Raw genomic sequence first — 25,287 nt, 5'->3', positions numbered from 1 at the left:
TTGAAGCCCTAACCCCCAATACCTCAGAATGTGACTGTATTTGGAGATAACATCTTTAAAGAGGTAACTGAGTTAAAATGAGGTCATTAGGGTGGGCCCTAATCCAATATGTCTGGTGTCCTTATAAGAAGAGGAAATTTGGACACAGAATTACAGAGGGAAGATCAAGTGAAGACACAGGGCAAAGACAGCTATCCAAGCAGAGAGGCCTCAGAAGAAACCAACCCTGCGGACACCTTGATCTCAGACTTCTAGCTTTCAGAACTGTGAGAAATATCTGTTGTTTAAGCCATTCAGTCTGTGGTACTGTGTTATGGTAGTCCTAGCAAACTAATACAAAGTATTTACACATATATGCACATACATATATAAACACATACACACACATAATAATATATACACATACACACACATATATATGTATGCATGTGTGTATGTTTGCACGTGTGTTTTCCCCCACCAAGCAATTCTCCAATTCTCTGCAAACACTGACTGCATGTCCCACAATTTATTTCAATTCTGACACTATCCACCTGGTCCCACAAGACTGCCCTTCGAATGCCAACTGCAAGTCCAAGTCTTTGGCACTTCTGACACACTGGTTATAAAATGGGGTTCCCACAAACCCCTCCTTGGGTTAAATAATTTTCTAGAATGGCTCTCTTACTTACTATGTTACTGATTTATTATTACAAGATACAATGCAGGAACAGCCAGATGGAAGAGATGCACAGGGTAAAGTATGCCCTCTCCAGGCACACCACCCTCCCAACACCTCCTCTCCACCCTGAAAGCCCTGCAAATCTCTTCAGTGACGGTTTTTTAGAGGCTTCATTAAATAGGTGTAATTGATTAAATCATTGGCCACTGGTGATTGAACTCCATCTCCAGCCCCTCTCCCATCCCTAAAGAGGGGGAGGGGTGGAGCTGAAAGTTCCAACCCTCTAATTATACAGTCAGTTCCCCTGGCAACCAGTCCCCCATCCTTAGAGGCTACCCCAAAGTCACCTTATTAACATAAACTCAGGTATGGTTGAAAGGGCTTGTTATGAATAATAAAAGTTGCTCCTTTCACCCTTACCAAAGCCAGATATTATAACCAAAGACGTTCCTATCACTCTTATCACTTAGGAAATTACAAGGGTTTTAGGAGCTCTGGCCTGGAACCAGGAACAAAGATGAAATATATATTCACAATATCACAGTTTGCTTATTTTTTAATTTAGTGATAGGTTCTATAAAGAAAATTAAATCAAGGTAAGAGGATTAGGAGTGCCTGGATGGTAACAGGGATTGCAGTTTTAAGTAGGATAATTAGAATAGGATGACACTTCAAGAAGTGACTTCTGAACAAAGACCTGAGAAGAGTAGGTAAGTAAGTGGGCCATGTAGATATTTGAGGGAAGAGCATTCTGCACAAAAGGAGTAGCCAGTGCAAAGACCGTCAGACATGTCTGAGGAAGGAGGAGGCCAGTGTTGCTGTAGCACAGGGAAGTGGTGGTAGGATAAGATGAGCTCAGGGAGCTAAGAGTAGAGGGTGCAGAGGGTCTGACACAACACTGTCAAAACTCCAACCTTATAGTGAATGAAAAACATCCACATTTAGATGCATTATTGTTAAACTTTTAGAACTTTGAGAACAAAGGAAAAATGCTAAATGCCTCCAGAGAGAAGAACTGGTTGCCTCTAAGGGTCCAGGAATCAGACTGGCATCTGTGGAGTAGTATACTCCAAATCCTGGGAAAAAGGCAATTTAAAGTGGATGCTATTTACTGCCACACTGTCAAATAAATATATAGGAGGGAGACAGAAACTTTCATATATCTGATGACTCAGAAATTTTACCTCTAGCAGAATGAGGAGGTAAATCAAGAAAGAAGAGAAATGTGACACAGAAAACAGTGAATGCCACAGAGGAGAACAATGAAGGGAGTGAAGCCCCAGAATGATAACTGCATGGGAGCCCTTAGAGGGTAACTACTCCAGATTAGAAGGAGAGGGAGACTCCAGGGAGAAGTGAGAAGGGAGAGAAGAGATGAAATGACTGAAAACTGAGAAAACCTTGAAGACTTGATACATGCACCTGGGGTGGGTGTGTAGGGGGAAGAAGAAGAGAGAGAGAGTCTGTTCCATCTAATCTGATTATGAGAAAATTTTCCTCTCAGCGTCATTCTGATCACAACACTGAACCAATAGAGAAGGAAATTTAATTCTAATGTATTAGTCCATTCTGCAGTGAACAATAAAACAACATATATTGATTATTGGTCCTCAATGTTCAGAATCATTCCATAAACTTATCTTAGTAATGTTTCAGAACAGATTATAAAATCTCAGAAAGAATACTGTCAACCTTGACAACATAAACATGAAGGTGCAGGTATAAGACACTGTGAAGTAGAGGGGAGAAATGTAAGATGGGGCGGGGATGTAAATATTGTTATATTACAAAAAGAGAAACCAAGAGCTATTGCTCTAATTATTTCAAAAAGGAAAAAAAAGAATAAAGCTTGAAGTGTGTTTAGAGAGACTTTCTACCACTAACAGAACAAGAAATGTAGATCTAAGTGTGAAGTACTAAGTTTCCCAGCTGACTGAGGGAGAAACTGTAACAGGGTGAGAACACAGATTGTAGAGTGCTGTGAAGCGGTAAGGGAGGTATAAGTGAGATAAGCCCAAGCAAAAAGTCAGGGCAGGCACACCTCGGAGATATGGCAGGTTTGGTTCCAGATCACAATAAAGCAAATAAAGTGAATCGCAATAAAGTGAGTCACAAATTTTTTGGTTTCCCAGTGCATAAAAAAGTTATGTTTACACTACACTGTAGTCTATTAAGTGTGCAATAACATTATGTCTAAAAAAAATGTACATACCTTAACTAAAAAACACTTTATTGGGGGCTTCCCTGGTGGCGCAGTGTTTGAGAATCTGCCTGCCAATGCAGGGGACACGGGTTCGAGCCCTGGTCTGGGAAGATCCCACATGCCGCAGAGCAACTAGACCCGTGAGCCACAACTACTGAGCCTGCGCGTCTGGAGCCTGTGCTCCGCAATAAGAGAGGCCGCGACAGTGAGAGGCCCGCGCACCGTGATGAAGAGTGGTCCCCACTCGCCGCAACTAGAGAAAGCCCTTGCACAGAAACGAAGACCCAACACAGCCAAAAATAATAAATAAATAAAAATTAAAAAAAAAAAAAAAAAAAGCACTGGGCTATAAAGCATTGCCTTCCAGGGAACACTTTCTCTAAAAAACAAAAAACAAAAAAAACAAAAAAAAAAACACTATTGCTGAGAAATGCTAACCATCTGAGCCTTCAGCAAGTTGTAATATTTTTGCAACAGTAACATCAAAGATCACTGATCACAGATCACCGTAACAAATACAATAATAATGAAAAGTTTGAAATATTGTTAAAATTACCTAAAAGTGACACAGAGACACAAAGTGAACAAAGGGTGTTGGAAAAATGGTGCCAACAGACTTGCTGGACGCATGGTTGTCACAAACCTTCAATTTGTAAAAACATAGTATCTGAGAAACACAATAAAACAAGGTGTGCCTGTAGTCAATGTCTAAAGTTGATAAATGAAGTAATAAAGGATAAACATATTATTTAGAGGTTTAGGAGTGACCTGAAGAATAAATAAAGTATAAATAATTTTAAGTACTTGCTTCTGAGGAGTAAGGCTAGGGGAAGATGGGGGAGTGGTAGGGGTAAATTACTTTTAACTAAAAGCTCATTTATATTTTTAATTTTTTACCCATGTCATGTATTTCTATGATAATACAAATTAAAGGGTAGCTATGACAGTAGTATAAATATTAGAAATTTTCCCATAGAGGTCAGTTGTTTTTTTGTTCTTTTAATTTTGGCTATTAAGGGATTAACTCTCTGGAAAACTCATTCCCTGAGGTCCAGATAACTAAAATTGTATGGTATCCAGTATTTCTGGTCTTCTCATATATCCACTTACTGATAAAAAAAAAAATTGGGACGTGACTACCAATTTACAGTAGCTTACCACTGTAAGCCTACTTAACCTTCAGTGTTTGCTGTTAATTTCTAAAAAAAGTTTTTTAATCTGTCTTCTTACTTGTCACTGTCTCCTAAATATTCTCCTCAGAAACTTTTTAAAAAGACTCAGATCTAGACACCAGAGATGCGAACTGTTAATGGGATAACAGCCTATGGGAGGAAGAATGATGGCCCACAAAGATGTCCATATCCTAATCCCCAGAACGTTTAAACATGTCACATTACATGGCAAAAGGGTATTTGCAGATGTGATGGAATTAAGGTTCTTAAAATGGGAAGATTACACTGGATTATCTGAGTGGGCCCAACATAATTACAAAGATCCTTATAAATAGAAAAGGGAAGCAGGAGAGTCAGAGTGAGAGAGGTGATGACTGAAGCTAAGGCTGGAGTGACAGGAATGCCAGCCAAAGGCCGCAAGCCAAGGAATGTGGGCTGCGTCTAGAGCTGGAAAAGGTAAGGAAATCATTCTCCCTGTCTTAGTCTGTTTGGGTTGCTATAACAAAAATGCCATAGACTAGGTGGTTTAAACAATAAACATTTATTTCTCATAGTTCAGGAAGCTGGGAAGTCCAAGATTAAGGCACCAGCAGGTTCAGCATCTGCTGAGGATACCTGCCTCCTGGTTCATAGATGGCCACTGTGTCCTCACATGGCAGAAGGAGCTTGGGAGCACTCTGAGGGCTCTGTTATAAGGGCACTAATCCCATCATGAGTGCTCCACCCTCATAACCTAGTCACCTCCCAAAGGCCTAACACAATCATCTTTGGGATTAGGATTTCAACATATGAATTTTCGGTCTATAGCACTCCCCTAGAGCCTCCAGAAGAAATCGCAGTTCTGCAAACACCTTGATTTTGAACCTATGACCTCCAGAAGTGTAAGATAATAAATCTGTGTTATTTTAAGCCACTAAATTTATGGTAATTTGCTATTAATAGCAGCAATAGGAAACTAACACACACCTGGTGATGGCTTTCCAATTTTTTTTTACAGTGACATACTGAGGCATCGGTAGATTTTGCTAAAATTGTGTAAGTTACAACTACACTCATTTTGGATCATTTTCTACTGACTATAGCAATGAGTATAAGATTTTCTTTAAAAAAAAGTTAGATTATTGTGCAAGGGATATATACAATTTGAATGAAGGTATCTTTAAATTCCCATTAAAAAGATTTATTTTGATCCTAGTTCCACAGTTAGCAAAACCAATGCCTAATCAAGTAAGTATGATTCTTTCTCATTACAGTTGTACAAAAGTACATAGAAGCCTCATCATTTACAAACAGTATGTTCCTGGCTTGATGCAAATTTAAATTAATTTCTATAATGTCGCCAATGTTGGCTGATTCTTCTGCTCTGTTTTCATCCCAACACTCATAATTTATCTTTCTAAAATTAGGTTGGTATAACTTAACTGGCCACATTAATTTCTTAACAAGGAAACTGTGTGTGGCAACACAAAGGCTTTTTTACAAATTGGGTTAATCTCAACGTCCTAGGGCAAAATGTTAAGAGATTCCTATCAAATGGTTGTTGCTGTTTTGCTGCTGATGATTGCTGTTTAAATACCATTTTTGCCCTTTTGCTTGTAGTAGTTATAGATTTCAAAAATACCATAATTTTGTATTCAAAGATCAAGGAAAACAGGTAATACGGAAAAAAAAACCCTCACTCCCAGAGTTCATATAGCCAAAACTTTTCTATACTGAGAATTATTTTATTCCATAGTGTCTAGGATAAATCATTTGCTTCCATAACCAGCTACATATATTTTGAAATAGCCCATAAGAACCAAGTAATTATTATATTAATTAATTAATTTGGATAGGTTTCATCCAAGTCATGAAAAGAAGCATTTTTAAAAGGCTTTTTAAAAATTGTCCTTTTTTTAAGGACAGTAGACAGTAGGGTGTGAGAAAGGTTGTGTTGCTTCAGGAGAGAGATTATGACAATCAGAACAGAAGAAAGATACTGTTTAGTAGGTCTTAACAAGCCAAGTAAGAAATTTTAAATTCTGGAGGGGGAAAAACATTTAAAAGTTAGACTTGAATAATACTAATAAACTGGCAAAGTTGTGGTAATGACCATATAAAAACATAAGTCAGGATTAGAGAAGGAAAACAAAAAGTGTTGGATCTGGGATCTGGTAGAAGGCAAAAGGTTGCTCTATGCTTGTGTAAATTTCTGTGCCATGTATTTTTTTTTTTTTTTTAAGAGGAGGTAAAACTAAACAACTAACTAAGCAATATCCATTTTGGCATAATGGTATCTTCTGCTAACCTTTTCCAAATGAGCTGTGTACCTTGGCTTCTCAAGGACTACATGTTTCACAGCTTAACAAGATCCTGAATAATGGGATATTTTTCACTTGTGCTATAACACTAACTATATTGCATGAAATTACAAGTTGAATTAAGATGGGCATTCTTTACTACTGAATTATAACTGATGGCAGAGAGATGGTCAGCAGCGATTTCTAATCATACTTATCAGTAGAAGGCAGAAAAAGATGTTATGACTAACTACAGTAGATGAAGAAAAGTATTATTTTGATCAGATTAGGTGGAAGGCTAACCTAATACTTTAAACTGAAATGGGAACTAGTAGACATTATCTTGAGTTTTATATATTATTCAACACACAATGTCCAGCTATAATGCAGAGCTGGGGGAAGTACTTCTAAAGGAAGCAGAGTTGCCACGTAATACAATCCCCCTAACATTTCCCCGAAACACATATATTCCCCTCAGAAGCCTCCCACCTAAGAGCTGATCAGGCTTAACCCTACTTGAAGTATGAAATAAGATTCTATCTCACAATAGCACTGCAGGAAATAAAGCTGATCTTGATTAACAGTATAGGATAAAATAAGAGTGGGAAATGCTTTTACCACAGCACCCCTAACAGGAAAAGAATGATGGCCTTCTTGCCACAGAATGTACACCAGATACCCTGTTGCTTTACGGCAGATACTAGCTGTACAAATTTTTCCAAATCTTTGTCTTTCAGTGTATTATGGAATAGGCTGAAATGCATTTTGCACTTAAACCACCTAGTTAATGAAGCAGCTCAAAACAAAACATATTCTAAAAAGAAACCATTAAACAGAATATAACGTTAAATTAAATTTTCCCCATTTACAAATAGAAAACCTTAATTGATTTTTGGCGGTTCACAGAGTAGACCTGAATGGCGCTTAAGATGTACTATCTCTTACACGCCACTGTGAAATCCAAAAAGCTCTGCAAACTACAGCTTTTTTCTTAAGTTTGTGCCAGATTCATCTGGCCTCAACATTTGACCTAAATTGATGTAAGGCTATTTACGGTCAAGACTGAGCCCACGTGGTAAAACTACTCGAACGTTTTGCTGAAAACATATTTAAGTTTGATTACAGGGTGCTGCCCCAGATCCTACTGAGGGAAGTGGGTGATGTGATATAACAAATACATACTATATCACCTTTAAAAAAAAGCAGAATTCTGAGCAGAATCCATCAGTATTTTCTTATTCTAATATAAAGTAAGAAAAACAGCTGGATTGTTTTGTGTTCTTTCAACACACTAAGGGTTGTTCCCCATTACCCCCTCCCAAAAGTGTTTTGATTTGTATGTTTGTATTTTTTAAAGAACACTTTACACAATCAATAATGAAACCTTCTTTTTTTTCAGAAGTTCATTTTGTCATTTTTTTCAGTGCTTTTCATTGAATTTCTCTATCCTTGAAAGATCTTAGAGAAAAACAGAGAATCAAGCCCCAAGAGCCATTTATAATACTGGCTTAGAAACAAGGTGAGAACATGTTGCTTTCCCAGCAAAAAAAGGGAAAGCACCTTTACATTTCCAGACTAGTTCACACAGTCTTCCAACTACCAACAAATAAAGTATAATGACCAAGGAAAAAAAAGAAAAACAATTACCTGATTTTAACACCTTGAAGAAAAAAAAGTATTGCCTTAATGAAAACAGAAGTTCAATGACCTTTAAAAACTAAAAACAAACAAACAAAAAAAAACCCTCGAAAACATCTTGGAACCCTGACAGTCATCAAAGTTCCAAAGGGAGGGTATTTCAAACCTAACCAAAATTGAAAACATGATGCAGGGTGTCCTCTTTTCCTCCAGCAAATCTGAGTCTTAGAGAATGTTATTTTTACAAATAGCTACTAAAGCAACCCTAATATATTTTAAAAAGATAAATTCCATTTTCTGGTCTATTCTTCTGGTCTTCGATTAGAAATTTGGCATTCTGTTGTAAGGGTCATTGTTAATTAGATCACTAAATTTAAGTGTTTTTTGCATTAAAAAAAAAACTGAGCCCAAACTGCAGAAGAAAACAATCAGCACAGCAATACTGCCATCTTTTGACCAAAGCAAGAAAAGTGATTTTCTCCCCTTACATGAATTCCTTACGACTTAACCATTAAGGGACAAGCATCGTCTTTTTATGTCTTCCGGTGACATGTTTGAAGTTACAGGCACAGCCTCTCCCACAACTTCTGGTGCAGAAGTAAAAACAATCACAGATGTCTGTATTCTTGAAAGATTCAGATTACAGGTAAACACTACTGTGATTAATATACTTATTCCTCATCTTTCTTCATGTCCCTTCTGTGTCACCATTAAAGCATCAAGGCAACATCTACCATCCTTTCAGATGTAAATATGGGGAAGTAATCAACTGAAATAGACTTAAAAATCCCTTCACTGACACAATATTAGCAAGCTTGTACCCTTCATCTTAGAAACTCTAGCATTAAACATTTTTTTAAACCAAGTAAGAATATAGTAATTTTTAAAACTTAAAATGAGCATAGGAGCATCAATCCTGCAACTGGTCCCTTGTAGCCATTTAATATTCAAGTGATGTTTCAGAAATTCTCTAAAAGGCTACTTTATAAGGTTACTTGCAACTTACATAAAAAAGTTATCTAACTAATAATGTGAAGAATATATGAAAACTACTTGTGGTCTTTGTATCTTACTGCCCGAATGACAAAAACTAAATCCAAAACTGAAAAAGGTGAAATGCTTCCAGAGGACATTGCGCACACATATTCCTCCATGAGGAAATTCTTTAGGATAGAATATTCCTGAATTAATGGGAATGTGGATTTGGTCCAAAAATCATATGAGATGCTGATTCCTATGTTAACCAAGTGAGGAACAAGTCATCAGCCTAATTAATAACGTTACCTTATGTTTATTTGTGCTTAACTTAAAGAGCACTTCACAGATGGAGTCTCAATAAAACCATATGAGGTATACAAGGTAAATATAGTCTGACTCAATTTATCAAATGGAGGGTCACAAAGACTCAGTGACTTGCCTGAAGTTACACAGCTAATTAATGCACCTTCATCTAATACCAGGAAAAGGACTGCAAGCTTTACCACTGCTGTATACCCTGAAGCAAATTATTATGATTGCTAAAATAAGTATGGAATCTGGGGCAATAAGAAAGAGGATGCTACATGCATACATTTTATCATCCCAACTGTCCCAAATACTCATTGAAGGTAAAGAATAACTGTAGACCTTTAGGCACTTTTAATAAAAAGGAACTAAGAATTAGTAGGTCTGAAGCTATGACCTGAGAATCTTGGCTACCTGCTCATTTTATAGAGCATGCAACCTTTACCTATTTAAGTGCTATTGCACTGAATTTATGATGAGGTAAATGAAAGCAAATACCTCATGCTGAGACATAATTTGAAACTCTTCATCTCAGATTGACATCAAAATCATAGTTTTAAAGAATTTTAACAAATTAGACTCAATGGTTAGAAACTCAAAGGCAGTTACTCCTTCATTAAAATTTCAAATAATTTGGAATAATTTGTAGTTATTCCAAATTCCAAACAATCTGGTAAATTCCTTTAACCAAATTTTGTTTCCACAACTCTAAATGATATATTAAAATATCTGTCTTCCTCAGAAGCTTACTGATAAAATGGGTACAAAGCTAGCCTAAGTTAAGAGGTTTATTTTTGCATTCATCTCACCATACTATTTAATTCTGTCATTCATCCTCAACTTCGAGAAACCTTCTCTCACTTTGTCCTCCTGGACACTACTCTTTCTTTGTTCATCTCCTACTTCTCTGAGGTTCCTTCTAGCCTCCTTATCTACCTTTCCTCTTCTTCCTATCCCTTAAATATCAGTCTTCCCTATAATTTTATCCTTGGTTTATCTTTTTTCCTAAAGTTAGATGTTTTACATATGTTATCTCATTCAATCTTTCAATTAAGTTATTATTCTCACTTTGCAGATGAGGTAACTAAGGCAAGAGGGTTAAGCAACTTGTATGAGGCCACTCGGTAAGTGTCCAAACCAGGATTCAAATCCGTGCAGTAGAGTTCTACAGTTTTCCTTGACACCTTCCTTTTCTTCCAACTCCAGAGCCAATCAACCACCAAATCCTATTAATTCTTCATTGAAAATATCTTGCAAATCTGACCACATATCTGTATTTCCCTCCCATTCACTCAGTTAAGGCCTTTGTCATCTACTTCTTGATTACTGTGAAATCTTTCAAACTGGTTCTCTTGCTAAAGGATTTTCTTTGCATACTCCAGTGTTATCTGATCAAGGGATTTCCAGCTTGTGACAGATACTTCTAATTGTTCAATATCTGTTCTCACTTCCTTCTATAGTAATGGAATTTTTAACTGGGTACAGCTAAGGCTAATTTCCTAAACTGCCTTTCACTAAAGGTAGTCATATGTCTAAGTCTGACCCATAAGATGTGAGTGGAAGTAATGTGAGGTGTGCTCTTTTGCTCTTTCCTACTACTTGCAATGCAGATTAAACAGTAAGAGTTGGAATTGTCACTCTGGACCATAAGGTAGAAGATAGACAGGGCCTGGATCCCCGATGATTCTCTGTCGCATCTCTCTAGATGCTTAGCAAGTTCTAATGCTTACATAAATTATTTTTCAGTTTCCTTTTGACCAGGAGAAAGGAAACTTTCTTATTCATCTTTCCAGACCCACTTCAAAGCTTACTTAGTCTCTGAAACCTTCACTGATTCCCCATGGAATTCCTCCCTCTTCTGTTTTTCCCAAGCAGTAAATTTCCAGCTCCTTGAAAACAGGGTCTATGCTATATTCATTTTGTATTTTTTATATATAGCGCAACTGGAAAGTATCTTCTCAAAATATATTTTTTTAAAATAAGTGAATGAATGAATGTTACCTTAATCAAGAGGTGGGTCAACAAGAGAACTTTTCAGTGCAAAACAAAGGAATATATTGAATTGCAACTAACACTCAAAAATTTCTGAGTAGGGAACAGCTCAAGCAACCTACAACTCTTACAATATAGAACAGATAGAAATAATAGAGGCCAGAGGCTTCATTTAGGAAAAATAATAACAATAAAGCTTTTGCCAACAAGTAATTTTTAAAAATGAGAAAAAAAGATTTTTCCTCTTGCCAACAATAAACTCCTACAGAAAGTAATCTGTTAACGAAGGTTACTGCTTAGCAATTGTGCTCTCATTTCTCATTGAGTGGAAAAGTTTGGTAACTTTTAGTAAGTGAACTTGACTCTCTAGAAACCATGGTCACTATTTTAAAATTGAGATATGTGGTACCAAAAATGCAGTTAAGACATATTTAAAAACAAATATTATCCCTGACACTGCCTTTCTAGTAACATAAGGGAAATTAACAAAGGAGGTGGCGGGGGTGTGGGGGGGAGGACAGGCAGTCTGATTTAAAAGGAAGAAAATAAATCTACTCTTTAAAAAATATATTAGCCTAATTTGATGTACCAACAGAAATATTTTGATTACTACAAAATTTAACAAATGGTAAAACTATAACTTTAACCAACTGTTATGAGCTCCATAAAGATTTTATCTCTAAGTTGTTCCCTTTTTGTCTGCCCCCAACCCTAAAAGTTTAATTCCACAACATTTCATATCTTTTCTTCCTTTAACCATTTTGGGGAGTTCTGTTTCATTTACTTTTTCTCACCATTTCATGTATTTTTTCCCATGTTTCATTGTTGGCTTCTAGCATTCCTTTCCAATTTTCTATTTTTGTTCCTTTTCAGCAATTCCCATTTCTTTCATTTTCCCACTGCCTGTTTCTCATCATATCACTCTTGTTTGTATCAGTTTACTACTTCTGCTGGCAAACAGCAGCCTGGGCAAGAATTCAAATAAAAAAATCCCTACCACTATTATGTTCTACAACCAAAGAAAACATTAAGGTGAAAAGTTGAAGTGCATGTACAATTTATCAAATAAATGCAGATGCAAAATTAAGTTTCAGGTACTTTAAGCATCTAAAACACATATATTTCTAGGTGGATAGTTACCCAGTGCTATCATCAGTTTTAAAAGTATTATTTTACAACCCTTGAGGGTAATCTTCACTATGTTCACAGTAAGTAATCAAATTTCTAGATATCAAACTGTTTATTATCAAAGAAGTTCTGTAAATTCAAGATAAAGAAACATGACCAAGCTTGCTATTTTCAGAGACACTATATCCAGTAGCTATTCCTTTGTCAGCCTAAGAAACAAAACTATGCTGATAATTATCTTCTCCCTACTGGCAGCAAGTTTTTACCTTGAAGAAGAGATATTTTTTATGTAATACTGGTAGAGCAGAGTAATGACACTAGACACTCCTGAAATAGATTATAAATGACAAGTTTTAACATATTTATGATCAGTTTCTACTTGTACAAGATGTACAAGTTTAGCACATCTTCCCAACAGTAAATTACCTCATTTAGATGCTGTGGGAGGGTGGGTTAGGAATTAAAAGCTCTCTGCTAAGACTGAACATGAGGAATCCAGTTTTGTGTTGCTTAAATTAGAGAAGAGTGACAACAGACGACTTTAGGCCTGCCAAACTTTAAGATAGGGTCTTTGATCTACTATCAGATATAGTCTCTTCACTCATACAAAGAAAAAGAATTAAAAAGTTTTCAACAAAACCACCAGAACTGACTTGATTTTGGCCCGTGGCAGATGTGTTTATGAATGAATAGAGATTGTTTATCACTGGTTTAAAAGAGTTTTTCAGACTTTTAGCAATTTTTCTCTAGTAACAAGAAACTTCTTCAAATAAAATCCTATAGGTTTAACCAGACGGAAGTATCATGGCTCTACTTGGATTTGCTGTGGTGAACTAAGCGGCTCTCCTGGTCATGGCTCCCTCTTCCCTCAGGATGGCTCCAGAAACAATGCTACAGAACCCCTATATATTTACAGACTAGAGTTTGAAAACCACTGTCCTCTAAATGATTCTTTGCAGGAAAACAACAGCTATCTCCTACTAAAGAATAAAATCATTTGACTCCTGCAGTGGCCAGGTTATAAAAGAATTAAAAGCCCATAAAGTTTACTAAAGGCATTTTAGTGACTCCATTTAGGTCAATAGCATGGCAAGTTCAGATACCTGTAGCAACTGTCAGAATGAGGCCAAGTGACAGGAAAACCCTTCTGATGGGAGAAAAAAAGAGTCACAGGGACGCCTGATGAACAGACTGGTTTAATCTTGCTTTTTCAGCCTTAGGTCAAATCCTTTGGATCATAAAAATTATTGTTCCCAGGAGAAAGAAGATTCAGAAGACTCAGGGGAGGCAAAAATAACGTAGATCACCAAGTGACAATTAGGAATACTCAAATGACAAAGAAGCACTTCCTCCTGAGTCAAAAATAGCCAGGTCATCCTCTGCCATACTTGCCAGTCACTATTTAGAAATCTTGAAAAAAAAGTTCAACATTTTTAAAATAGAAAAATTTATGTGCTCCCATTTTTCAAATACTTATTATATATACTTATATTATATATAATTATTATATACTTATTATTAAACTTATCTGCTCAGTTTCATTTTGTTTGATATCCATTAGAGGCTTTTCAAGTTATCAAGAAAAAATAATTTAAATTCTTGTTAACAATGATATTTTACAAACTGAATCAACTGTGATAAGTTAATGAAATGCTTAAGTATCACTTTATTTTGAACACCTTTGTGCCCTAACATTTACCCACTGATAATCATTACTCACCTTGAAAATTTCAACAACTTCCTAATTAGCTTTCCTTTCTCTGTTTGCACCCTTGTATCCATCCTCTATATGGAATTAACAAATCTTTCTAATATAAATGTAATCATGTCACTCCCTTATTAAAAATACTTAAGCAGCTCCCCACTATATACTTAACAGTTATGTTAAGTTAAAGAATAAGCTATTCAACTTAAACATTATTCAAAAGCACAGACAATTAAAACCAATAGAAGCAGTACTGTCTAGCTCAAGACTAAGTAGGGAGAATAGAGCCCCATTTTTTAATAGCCAAAATAGGGTGGCCCCTAAGAGTTCTAAAGTTAGTAGGAAAACCACGAACAAAACAAAATTTGTATTCTACTAATAACATGGCCTTCAAATATATAAAATGAAACTCGACAGAACTACAAGGAGAAAAGTACAAATCCAAATCATATACACCTCATTCAATAATTAACTGAAGAACCAGGTTTTTTTAAGTAATACCATAGAGGATTTGAATAACAAATGACCTGAATGAACGTTTATAGAACACTGTACTAATAAAGAAATATAAAATTCACATTCTTCTCAAAGCAACATAAAATATTTACAAACACTGACCTAATATGTGGCTATAAAGCAAGTCAAAATAAATTTCAGAGGGTTGATATAGCATATGTTTCCTGATCATAATAAAAATAAGAACATAATAAGAAAGATAACCAGAAAATCCCCATATGTTTAGAAATAGAAAACAAACTTACAATAAAAAAGATGAACAATGTTTTGAATACCGTATCTTGATAAAAATTTGACAAACCTCAGGAAAGACTGATTAACAAAAATAAAAAGAAGACATTATAAATCCTACAAATATTAAAAAGATAACAAGGAGATACTTTGCACAACTCTATGGCAACAAGTTTGTAGACTTTGATGAAAGGGGAAAATTACTAAAAACACAAATAAACAAACAAAATCCCTCCAAACTCATGGAACTAATTCAAGAAGAAAGAGAAAACTTAAGAGTCTTGTAACCATTAAAGAAACCATATCAATGGTCAAAATTCATCCCACAAAGAAAACTCCAGGACTACATGGCTTCAACTGCAGTTCTGTCAAACATATAAGAAAAAAAAAAAATAACTGCAATGTTACATAAACTATTCCAGAGTATATAAAGGAGAGCCCACTCCTCAATTCATTTTATGAGGCTAGTATAACCCTGATTCTAAACTCTAATAATATTTGAAGAATGAAAAATGATAGGCCAGTCTTACTTACGAACACAAATGGAAAAATCCTAAGCAAAATATTATCATACAGATTCTAGAAAAATTACATATATCTATTTCAATATATTACATAATTATGAAAGTTTTGTTGAAAATCCAAAAGAATCTATAGACAAATTTTTAGACTTAATAAATTTACCAATATCATGAAATCATGGAAAATGTCTAAACTCTCCAAATTGATAGGCTTAATGTAATTCCAATCAAAATTTCAACAAGTTTTTCAGGAAACTTGACAAGCTGATTCTAAAATATATATGGAATCTGTATAGAAACACAAAAGACCCCGAATAGCCAAAGCAATCTTGAGAAAGAAGAATGGAGCTGGAGGAATCAGGCTCCCTGACTTCTCAGACTATACTACAAAGCTACAGTAATCAAAACAGTAATGGTACTGGTACAAAAACAGAAATATAGATCAATTGAACAGGATAGAAAGCCCAGAGATAAACCCACGCACCTATGGTCACCTAATCTATGACAAAGAAGGCAAGAATATACAATGGAGAAAAGACAGTCTCTTCAATAAGTCGTGCTGGGAAAACTGGACAGCTACATGTAAAAGAATGAAATGAGAACACTCCCTAACACAATACACAAAAATAAACTCAAAATGGATTAAAGACCTAAATGTAAGGCCAGACACTATAAAACTCTTAGAGGAAAACATAGGCAGAACACTCTTTGACATAAATCACAGCAAGATCTTTTTTGATCCACCTCCTAAAGTAATGAAAATAAAAACAAAAGTAAAAAAATAGGATCTAATTAAACTTAAAAGATTCTGCAGGGCAAATGAAACCATAAAACAAAAAGACAACCCTCAGAATGGGAGAAAATATTTGCAAATGAAGCAACCAAAACGGGATTAATCTCCAAAATATACAAACAGCTCATGCACCTCAATGTCAAAAAAACAAATAACCCAATCAAAAAATGGGCAGAAGATCTAAATAGACATTTCTCCAAAGAAGACATACAGATGGGCAAAAGCACATGAAAAGATGCTCAACATCACTAATTATTAGAGAAATGCAAATCAAAACTACAATGAGGCATCACCTCACACCAGTCAGAATGGCCATATCATCAAAAAATCTACAAACAATAAATGCTGGAGAGGGTGTGGAGAAAAGGGAACCCTCCTACACTGTTGGTGGGAATGTATTGGCACAGACACTATGGAGAACAGTATGGAGGTTCCTTAAAAAACTAAAAATAGAACTACCATATGACCCAGCAATCCCACTCCTGGGCATATACCCAGAGAAAACCATAATTCGAAAAGATACATGCACCCCAATGTTCATTGCAGCACCATTTACAATAGCCAGTACATGGAAGCAATGTAAATATCCATCATCAGAGGAATGGATAAAGAAGATGTCATACATATATACAATGGAATATTACTCAGTCATAAAAAGAATGAAATAATGCCATTTTCAGCAACATGTATGGACCTAGAGGTTGTCATACTGAACGAAGTAAGTCAGACACAGAAAGACAAATATATGATATCGCTTATATGTGGAATCTAAAAAAAAAAAAGGGTACAAATGAACTTATTTACAAAACAGAAATAGAGCCACGGATATAGAAAACAAATTTATGGTTACCAGGGGATAAGGTGGGGAGGGATAAATTGGGAGATTGGGATTGACATATACACACTACTATATATAAAATAGATAACTAACAAGAACCTGCTGTATAGCACAGGGAATACTCTATAATGGCCTATATGGGAAAAGAATCTTAAAAAAAAATGGATATATGTAAATAAATAAATAAAATATATATAGAAATGCAAAGGGGTCAAAAATAGGCAAGATACTGTTAACAAAACAAAATGAAACAAAAAAAACAAGGGGAGATTTGTACCTATTTATTATGATGCTAATATTGGGTTGGCCAAAAAGTTCCTTCGGTTTTCAAGTAAAAATAAAAGACATATCTTTCATTTTCACCAAGAACTTTATTGAACAACGTATTCACCGTTTTGTTCCACTACCTTCTGCCATTTTTCAGGCAACTTCATAATTCCATCTTCCCAAACTTTTTACCTTTTTGGGCAAAGAACTGTTCCAGGTGCCTTTTACAGTCTTCCAGGGAATTGAAATTTTTTCCATTAAGAGAATTTTGTAAAGACCTAAATAAATGGAGATCCGAAGGTGCAGTGTCTGGTGAATACGGCAGACGAGTCAGAACTTCCCAGTCAACCTGTAACAGTTTTTGCCTGGTCATCAAAGAAACATGCAGTCTTGCGATATCCTGATGGAAGATTATGCATTTTCTGTTGACTAATTCCAGATGCTTTTCATCAAGCACTGCTTTCAGTTGGCCTAACTGGGAGCAGCACTTGTTGGAATTAATCGTCTGGTTTTCCAGAAGGAGCTCATAATAGAGGACTCCCTTCCAATCCCACCATATACACAACATCACCTTCTTTGGATGAAGACCGGCCTTTGGTGTGGTTGGTGGTGGTTCATTTCGCTTGCCCCACGATCTCTTCCGTTCCACATTATTGTACAGTATCCACTTTTCATCACCCGTCACAATTTGTTTTAAAAACGGAATGTTTTCGTTACGTTTCAGTAGTAGAGAATCACATGAGGAAATACGGTCAAGGTTCTTTTCTCTTAACTTACGTGGAACCCAAACCTCAAAGCGATTAACATAACGAAGCTGGTATAAATGATTTTCAACGTTTGATTTGGATATTTTGAGTATGTTGGCTGTCTCCCACATGGTATAACGTTGATTGTTCTCAATGTCTCGATTTGATCGCTATCTACTTCAACTGGTCTACCAGATCATGGAGCATCATCCAACGAGAAATCTCCAGCACGAAACTTTACAAACCACTTTTGACACATTCGATCAGTCACAGCACCTTCTCCATACACTGCACAAATCTTTTTTTTTGCATTTCAGTTGCGTTATTACCTTTATTATTCTTGAAATAATAAAGCATAATATGCTGAAAATGTTGCTTCTTTTCTTCTTCAATATTAAAATGGCTACACAAAAAATTCACCAATTTGTATAAGTTATTTTTAAATGCACGCTGATATGACAGCTGTCACAATACAATCTAACAAAATTGTTTCAAATGAACTTAAAGACAACTAAGCGCTACTAGAGCCTTCTTATGGAAAAAACCAAACAAACTCTTTGCCCAGCCCAATACTATGGTATTTAAGTTAATGTAGCACTGGCTCAAGGATCAATAAAGCAATTAAGTAGAATGAAGTCAGACCCATGCTAATGAGGACATTTGATTTATGACAGAGGTCACAGTCAGAGTACTAGAAAAAGGACAGACTTCTTAAATAGGACACAAAGACAGCATTAATCATAAAGAAAAATATAGGTATTATAACTTACATAAAAAGTAATAACCTATCTTTGTGAAAAACAAACACAAACAAACAAAAACCACCAAAAAGAGTAAAAGGGCAAGCCACAATATGGGAGAAGATATTTGTATTATAATGTCAGAAACTGTGAAGGGGCTGATATTTCATCTTGCTTGCAAGCTTTTTAGTTAGCCCACCAGTTTCATGGATGTTGATAGAAGACATGAGACTCCTGAATCAGAAATGATGGACAGTTAAGTACTCACAACAATAACTGTAGCCAAGTCAAACAAGGTTTGAATTTGCCCTGTTTACCACTGGTGCCTGGTGGTACTCAATAAATACTTACAGAAAGAATAAATGGTTAAAGGAAAACAATCACCATCCTTGCCTCAAGTTTCTATAAAGGAGGAGATTCCTCCTACCCTACCCACAAGGTAGCGGGTAGGCAGTTTGCTGTAGTGAACAATTCAAGAGTCTCTCTACCTATGTACTTGAGACTCTTCAAACAAGGAGAGAAGAAGTAGCTAATGCAGTCAATGAATGGCATTTATTATTATTATTTTTACTAGTGGATAGAGCCAAAATGGAAAAAAGTCACTATTCATGAGCATCACAACCTCTCTTGTTCTCTTGGACCTGCCTGAGCTCTGTCACATTGGATCCTATCCCTTCATCTTGTTTTGTTTTTTTTTTTTAAGATTATAGCCAAGAATTTTTATTCTATTTATACAGGATTTTCCCACATTAAGAAATTCTTAATACTTTCCCTTCATCCTCTTAATCATGTTTCCATGCAGAGTCTAAAAGGGGAAGAGCTATTACTTTCTAACAGTTGGCTGGATGAGTTGATTGAGTTCCAAGACTTAGATGTGGGACTGGAATAAGAGCCTTGCACTTGGGACTCAGGTCCAAATCATGTTCCTCAATTTAGTTTCATCAGAGATGGCTGGCTGGGGTTTAGGGATAAGCCTGCACAAAGGACTGTCAAATCAGATTCTCATGAACCAGAGATCTTACCTACTATCTAGCTTTACTAAAATAATTTCAAGTATATAAGCAATCAACTGGCACAAAAGAAGCAGGAACATCCAATGTGGCTTCCGAAGTCTTGCTTCTAGCTCAGAATGTTTTCTAGCTCAGAATAACAGATGATTTCTATAAGCAAAGTTGACAGGTCACCTCACACAATGGGGAACATTTAGGTTATATCACATCTCTAATATACCTTAGGGAGCTGAGGTATATTGGAAGACATTCTCCATTCTCCAGGAAGACATGTCTCATAAATCTACAGATTCTAGGCTGTGTTTACCACAGGCGATCCTAACCAGGGGCATTCTGCTGAAAGTATGCCATGAGTAAGAGTTCTCCTCTTAGCAAAATTCATTGTCTATTTACCAATAGGAGGTCAGTTGTCAACATGTTTAACTGGGTCACCTGCCTTCTTTCTTTCTGTGGGAGTGTCTCCCTGGAAATCAAAAGAGAAATGGATCACAGGCCAGCTGCTAACTCCTTCCCCAGTTACCAAGTTCTTGCCTGGATCATTAAAAAAGCTGATGTTTTAATCCCCATTAGGATATGTTTTTGTAACTATTTCTTGCATTAATGAGATTCCATCATTAGAAAGAGCAGTCTTTGATTCTCTTAACTACCTGAATAAATGAATGAATGAATAAGTCACTTAATATGATGTAGCCATTTGAAAAGTATGTTTTCAAAGACTATTTAATAATTAAAATGTTCCTAATAAATTAAATGGAAAAATATATCAAATTATTTATCACTATGATTTCCATTATTGTAAATACTATATTCAGTCAAAGGAAATAAGTCCAAATAATAATAGCTTCTTTCAATGGATGACTTATTTTCTTCTTTATATTTTTTTGTATATTCCAAATGCTTTATGAGACTAGATTACTTTCATGATTAGGAAAAATTATTAGAAAAATATCTTCAGTTTAAATATTTATCTATTGCTTATTTTGTAAAATATATCTTCTTATTCCCACACCCCATCTTTAACCTGAGCAAAGTTAGGTGTCCCTCCTTTTGCACCTCTGCACCCTAACTATTCCTTCTATTACCAAATTCTTACCATATTTTATGATAATTGCCCTGAGGATCTTGAGAATAAGAATCATTTCATATATATTTTAGTATCTTCAGTGCCTAGCAAAGTTCCTGACACAAAGTAGATATTTAACAAATGTTGATAAAAGCTTATTTTCAACACTGTATTTTACACTGTCAATCTACCCTTGAAACATATTTCTATGATTTAAAGTATAATGGCTATAAACTATAGCTATGGATGTCTTCTCAACCCTTTACAATTTCATTTAATGTGGAATATTTTGATCTATCAACTCTTATAAAAAAGAAACATGTACTTTGCCCAAACAAATTACAGCTTTTTAATCTCAGCACCTCTGACTCCTGCCACCTAACTTAAAGAAAAAAGAAGAAGGAAGAGGAGGAGGAGGAGGAAAAGGTGGAGGAAGAGGGGAAGGTGAAAGAGAATTAGTAGTAGTAGCGATAGTAGTAGTAGTATTAATAGTTTGTTTTCTGGATTCCAAACATATGACTAAGCATATGAGGGATGGTATGCAAAGTTAACTGAATTAGTTAAACTTTAAAAAGAAAATACATACATTGCTGAAAGAGTGGTGGAAATCTTCCATTCTGATAGAACATTATGTCCAAAGATTACTTTTCCAATATGTACATATAAACTTTTTGGTCACTGTGTTGATGAATGATGAAGACCATGCTCCAAAGGCACGAAGTATCCCATACCTCAGCTCAAGAGCATGACAGAAGAGATCTTGTTGATTTTTTAATATTTCTTTTAAAACATAGCTCTTGTTGTAAGAGTAACACTTTTTAAGGACTCTTATCTGGATGATTTTTACAAATTTTCAAAACATTATCAAATAATCTGAGCTTCCTTTTTCAATGAGTTCACAAATTGGATTTTCCTTGTCAAGTAGTGAGAAAAGAAAATCAGAGGGGGTCAGTATTTTAAATGTGATTGATTTCCTCCAAGGAAATGGGTGACATGATACACTACTGCAATAAGATACTTATATTTTTGTTATACATCATACTCTTCAGTTCATGCTTTCTCACCTAAAAATCATGTAAACTTCTCTTGCACAAACTTGGCCACTTTCTAAAAAGACTATGTATATATCATTTTTAGCATATTATCCCACTTTGTTTTTCCTAATATATTTAAATAAAAATGAGGCAAGAGCATCTGACTATGTAGTGTGCACATACATAGTATGTAACAGAAATGACTGGTCTCAGAAATTATTTTGAGAAAAGATAATAAAGGTATACTTTCAAATGGCACTTGATTAATAGAACTGGCTTACTCAATTATTCCTTATATCCTTGTCCCACTTTCTCATCTTCTGAAGCATGTGAGAGTTGTATATAGCTTATATGTTCATGTTGTATAAATTTAATAGAAGATTCTAATTTTTCCATCTCTGTATGGATAAACTGAAGAGTCCCCAATAAGTGTACAATGAACTCATATGGTTTGGGATTTCCTGTCATCATTGTGCCTTCCAATAAGCTTTTCATGCCAAAATAAAATCTGATTACTATTTTCACGATTATATATAATTATATACATGCATTAACTTTTTTAAAGAATTTCTAAAAAACTATTACATATCTACATTACTCCTTTTAAAAAGTTTAACGACAAGAAACTTCTATTAAAGTGCTGATTTTCATTGATGTATCACATTCATAAAAACATGTGTAAGATTAATGTTTGGCTGTAGAATATTTGGTAATAGAATATTGGTTTTTCAGAAGCTAAAATTCTGAATACTATTCAGGTTGCTTATTTAATGTAAATATGAATGATTTCTGGTAAAGTGAATGAATAATAACCATGGAAGCTATAAAATATCTTTGAGCACCATATCTATCAGCAGACATGCAGAAACATACAAATTCAGTTTTCGACAAAATAGTACAAACAAAAAGCTTTCCTTATTTGCCACTCAACTATCCTTTTCACTTCTTTTCTCCCTTCTGAGTGCCATCTTCTGTCTATAATATCAAGCTAGGCAATATTCGCTTGCTTGCTTTCTAATTGTTCTTTGCAAATGCAAATAAGGATCTGCTATCAATCCTTTATACTTTTGACTAAAACTCATACACATCAATGTATTTATTCTCTTGCATATGCTTGCATTTAAAACCTTCTATTTCTTACTGTGGAATAAAAGGATTGCCTTTTATTAAAGGATGACAAGGCAATAACTATATGAGGAAGATTTGGAAGAAAATAAGATAAATTTCTTTGTATGTGACATAGTAAAAGAGCTATTCCTGATGAGAAAATTACTATAGTCTCTATAGTCTTTTTTTTTTTTTTTCATTTTTTGGAGTCAGGGGCAGGAGATAAAAGAGAGATTGTGGCTGGCATTATCATTTTTTCCTTTACCTTTTTAACCCCCAAATTTGTAGACATTAGGGAATTAGAACCATTATCTGTGACTATAGCTTGTGTATCACACACTCTTTCCCCTTTACCATCATAATCACACAGCCAAGGGGCTCAGAGTTTCAGCTGCCTCAAGTGGCTCCTAAACCTCTCACACAGACCAGGCATCAGAGGCAGGGAATGCAGAGTAGTTGCTCAAGGAAAAGAACAGGAGGGGGCTGGTGTGATGGTCTTTCCCAATCACATATAATTACATGAAAACCTACACCCATTGTGATTGAGATGTCAATTTTGCACCCTGTTAATATGCTACTAAAGTGATGTGATGCTAAAGCCATTTCTTTTGGGGAGTAAGATGATGGGAGAGAGGGGTGGACAGTAAAGAAGAGCCTCACTTGTTAGGGCACAAGACGGTGCGGATGTGAGGTTTACTCAGATGCATGATTTTTGTGATGATGATCAAAATGCTATACGATGTAAAGGGATATGTATTAAATGGGGGAAAAAAACTAAACTGAAACTAAAACCATGCTTTGGTTATGTAAATGCAATACTAATCAAAATAAATTATGTGAATTGCTTTACATTTATGCCTAATTACCATGCAGTACAATAATGATTATGTCATAATTTTTGTCAGATTAACTTTGCTATAAATTTAATTACATGTGTAAATTCTAAATATTCAGCCCTTGTAATTTAGTGTTTTTAAACAATTATTTACTGAACCCCCTTCTACATGCCAGACACCAAATTGCATATTGGGAATAAAAACAATAAGACAATCCCTTCTTCCATGGGGCTTACAGTCTTGTTGAAGAAAGAGACAAGTACTAGGTAGATGTCCAGCAGAGGAACTGACAAACAATATATTTTTAAATGAAGGTAAGGACATGAGGGGAATACCAATCCCAGTCCTAGGGAGTTAGGTACGGCTTCAATAAGGAGACCTCAGAGCTGATTCCCAAAGAACCAGTAGAGATAGCCAAGAGAACGGGGAGAATGAGTTAGAAGAAGAACTCTTAAGCATAAGAAACAGGAAATGCACTGGCCTCAGAATAAGGAACCATATTCAAAGAGGATGTGAGTATCATACTAAGGAATTTGAAGTCTTAACAGTAACGGGGAACCACTGCAGACTTCAAACAGGAGAACGACATGATCAGATTTACATTTCAGATCAGATTTGGCTTTACTGTGGAGAGTGAAGAGAACAAAGTAGGTTTACAAGGAAAAGACTTCAAGAAATATTAAGAACAAAAAGGAGCCAGTTTCAGAGCAATGTTTACACAATAACAGCAGTTTTTTTTTTTTTAACGTATTTCTCTCTCTATATATATATAGTTTTCATGAGAGGGAAGAAAAGTGATATCCTCAGGAAACCTGGTTGCTTACAGCTTAAAAAAAAATTAGAGGTGACAATGCTAATAAGCCACCATAAGATTTAGTGTCTGTTGGTGTAAGGCATCACAATGGCAAAGCCCGAAGTAACAGGAATAATTAACTAAAGAGCCAGATCAAGAAAGTTTAGGTGAGAAAAAAAGACTTAGAGCTGGATCAATGGGACACCCCAAGAGGTAGAAGGGAAAGGTGGCATAGAATTCTCAAACTATCTCAGGGTTACAGTAAATGAAAGGCTGACCTTGGAAGAATACAAACAAATAGTCTAACTGCCAGATGAAAAATGTTTAAGAACCCGCTGGTTGGCGCTACCTGGAATCACCAGAATGAGCTGAGACATAATCTGGTACAAAAACAAGACCATGTATTAGTACTGGTTGTAATACTTTGGTAATGGCATATGTTCACTGTTGTGAGTCAATCAGAAGTTGGAAGTAAAGCACGTTGTCAGCAGTGCATATAAACTGTCACTCATTCTCATTCCACATGTAAGATCATTCCACATGTAAGAAGTAATGAGTGATAAGTTATCACTTTACTATATTTTAAATAGTCCAAAGAATTTTTGTACCACATTAAACAGTAGGAATTACTTGGAACTAGGGTATAAGTATAAATTTCTTTTGAAACCAGGACAGGATGTCCCAAAATGGCTCTGTTCTGAAGAAACCAAGTATCTCTCGGTGGTCATGC

General features: G+C 35.4%; 1 protein-coding gene across 1 annotated transcript in view; it reads right to left on the bottom strand.

The window, feature by feature from the left end:
* The window catches only part of NSUN3 (NOP2/Sun RNA methyltransferase 3), a 51,044-nt gene that overhangs the window by 4,708 nt on the left and 21,049 nt on the right, over nt 1-25,287 (bottom strand). The gene's annotated exons all lie outside the window — the stretch shown is intronic.

This window comes from Eubalaena glacialis, chromosome 6 (assembly GCF_028564815.1).
Source record: "Eubalaena glacialis isolate mEubGla1 chromosome 6, mEubGla1.1.hap2.+ XY, whole genome shotgun sequence".
Classification (NCBI taxonomy): Eukaryota; Metazoa; Chordata; class Mammalia; order Artiodactyla; family Balaenidae; genus Eubalaena; species Eubalaena glacialis.
This window is presented reverse-complemented; position numbering and strand designations above follow the sequence as displayed.